The sequence below is a fragment of the Nansenia antarctica genome (assembly GCF_963989245.1).
Source record: "Nansenia antarctica genome assembly, chromosome: 7".
NCBI lineage: Eukaryota > Metazoa > Chordata > Actinopteri > Argentiniformes > Microstomatidae > Nansenia > Nansenia antarctica.
The window spans coordinates 64,998,295-65,000,320 of NC_137677.1; the positions used below are offsets into that span (position 1 = coordinate 64,998,295).

Genomic DNA, 2,026 nt, shown 5'->3' on the forward strand with positions numbered 1-2,026 from the left:
GGTTGCTAAACACATATAGATATCTCTCTTTTTAAGTTCCATAATTTATTTATTTATATGTTTATATGTTCGAGACCCATACTCAGTAGTTCTCGGTCCCTATCCCCGGTCCTGTCAACGCGGGTCCACGTGGAGTTCATGTCGGGACACTTGGCAACTTCCAGCGGTGACGCGCAGCTGCCCCGCTTTGAATTCGGGGACCCGGTGGAGACGGAGGAGAGGAGGGGGGTAGATCAGAGGAGGGGGGTAGATCTTGTTGGGGTAGAGGAGGGGGGTAGAGGATCTAGTTGTGGTCTCGACTCGAAAGGCGTAGGGCCTCTGCTATTTAAACGAGGGGAAAAGTACAGTAGATAAAAAAAAGGGGGGGTCGGATAAAATGGCCGGCGATTGCACCTATAAGACGCGTTTTTACGCGAGAGGCGATGACACATTGTGTCCGACTCCGTCCAAACCATCCTCCACGCAGGACCACCGAGCACGGGGACTCCTCGCTCGCGGGGGACGGACGGGGGAGACCGCCGCCGGTTCAGTCGGTGACTTGATGACAGGAGGAGGAGGGCGTGGGTCGTCCGGGACTTCGTGTGGCTCCTCGCCCAACTTCGAGGTCATAGACGGGCTGCTGTACCGTAAGAAGTTGGAGAGGGGATTCATCCACTACCGGGAGGTTCTGGAGGAGGACCGGTGGCACGGGGCGATCCGCACTTTCCACCACCGGCGGCGGCCGGGCGCGCGCCACCTCTCCCTGGAGGACACGCCGGACGCGCGCCACCTCTCCCTGGAGGACACCTACAGAGCTGTGGCCGAGAACTACTGGTGGGAGGGTGAGAGACCGGAGGAGTGTTTGAATGAATGAATGAATGAATGGTCTTTATTTGTCATTGCTATAGTACAGGTACCAAACAACGACATTTGGGAGGGGTGGCTGAACTACAACTTGAACTACAACTAGTTGACAGGAGGAAAATGTCATCCTGGGTCAGAAAGAAAGCCGTGTGGTCCCAGAAGTGACTATGTTACGGTACATGTGGGAAAACTAGGGTTAGGGTTAGGTGCTAGGGTGACTTGGTACATGCTGGCATGTCTAACCCTAACCCTAATCCTAACCCTAATCCTAACCCTAACCCTAACCTTAACCCTAACCTTAACCCTAGCACCTAACCCTAACCCTAGTTTTCCCACATGTACCGTAACATATACACCTAATAATCCAGCACGTCTCACTGTCTTCCTGTGGTGTGTGATAGTGATAGGCCTATCAGCAGTTGGCCAAGTTACGGGTCCATAAACTCCATGCAAAGGCAGTTAGATGGCTAAACAGTTTCAGCTTTTATAACTTCTATACATAATTCAGTGTTCTTCTTTCACTATTGTGGCTGACTTCCCCCCCCTAACGGTTGTTGCTCCATCCTCTTTTGTCTGGTTTCAGCGTGGAGTGTGTACAATAGTATTCCTCTATTCTCTGAAGAGGGAAGTAAAGTCCCACCCTGACCAGAGAGACAGGAGAGAGAAGTTGAACTGTGTCGCCTGTAGTATAGCATGTGTTTAATCAGAGAGAAGCAAGGGAAGGATAAATAAACAATAGATATATATATGACCAAGAAAATACTCACAATTCATCAGGTGCAAGACACGGGGCGGCTGTGTCTCAGGGGGTAGAGTCGCCGTCTAACGATCGCAAGGTTGGCAGATCGGCGGTTCGAGTTCGAGCCCCGGCTGGCCACATGTCGATGTGTCCTTGGGCAAGACACTGAACCCCAGATTGCTCCCAGTGAGCGGGCCCGGCCGGCACCTTGCATGGCAGCTTGCCGCCATTGGTGTGTGAATGTGTGTGTGAACGGGTGAATGAGAGGCCGTTGTAAAGCGCTTTGGATAAAGGCATAGCTATATAAGTCAGTCCATTTATGTTTTGCTCCTTGACAGCGCTGTCATGTGTCATGTGGTTTGGGTTCTCTGTGGACCATGTCGGTGTGGCAGTGGCTCTGTGTCCTCGCCGGCCGATGGCTCAGTCTAGGACGCCATGGTGACA

General features: G+C 52.3%; 1 long non-coding RNA gene across 1 annotated transcript in view; it reads left to right on the plus strand.

The window, feature by feature from the left end:
- Window positions 1-753: 753 nt before the first annotated feature.
- The window catches only part of LOC308161594, a 1,925-nt gene continuing 652 nt past the window's right edge, over window positions 754-2,026 (plus strand). Inside the window, exon 1 of the long non-coding RNA XR_013937542.1 lies at window positions 754-821. This is a non-coding gene — a long non-coding RNA (uncharacterized lncRNA). The remainder of the gene's footprint in view (window positions 822-2,026) is intronic.